Below are 565 nucleotides of genomic sequence, written 5' to 3' on the forward strand. Positions count from 1 at the left end.
GAGGTGGCCTCCGGATGCCTCGGTGTGGTGTTAGCCCTCTATCCCGGGGGCCGCATGTCCCCCTTGGGTGTACCGTATGTTTTACAGCTGAAACAAAGGAGAGCAAAAAGCAGAAGCACGTACGCGTTTTCGTTAAAAACCAGATCCATGGTTCTGGGTCCAGAGAGTTCCGAGTCCCTGACTGATCCTCCTCCGGACACAGCCAGAGCTCCCCCAGAACCGAGCTGCCTGGAGCTGCGATTTCGCGGTCCCCTGGGCTGGCCCGCTCTTTCTTCTCTGCACATCCCCTCCTGCTGGCTCCCTGGGGACATTCTTGGGGCCAGGCCGCGTTTGGAGCGCTGCAGAGCACAGGTGACTGGTGACCCAAGAGCCCGCGCTTCCCTCGAAAGATAGGGAAGAGTGACAGCCTGCTTGCTTGCGGTTATTTGCAACACACAGATCACATAACAGGAAATTCCTGCGAGGCCTCGGAAAGGGCTGATAACCCCTGGGCCTTGTGGGCTGTTCGCCCTGACGTCATCCTCTCCCACGGTGCCCCCACCCCCCACCCTCCCCCACGCACCCT

General features: G+C 60.2%; 1 protein-coding gene across 9 annotated transcripts in view; it reads left to right on the plus strand.

Moving 5' to 3' along the window:
• Nucleotides 1-565, plus strand: part of XXYLT1 (xyloside xylosyltransferase 1) — a 159,069-nt gene that overhangs the window by 92,032 nt on the left and 66,472 nt on the right. The gene's annotated exons all lie outside the window — the stretch shown is intronic.

This window comes from Crocuta crocuta, unplaced genomic scaffold (genome assembly GCF_008692635.1).
Source record: "Crocuta crocuta isolate KB4526 unplaced genomic scaffold, BGI_CrCroc_1.0 scaffold70, whole genome shotgun sequence".
Taxonomy (NCBI): Eukaryota; Metazoa; Chordata; class Mammalia; order Carnivora; family Hyaenidae; genus Crocuta; species Crocuta crocuta.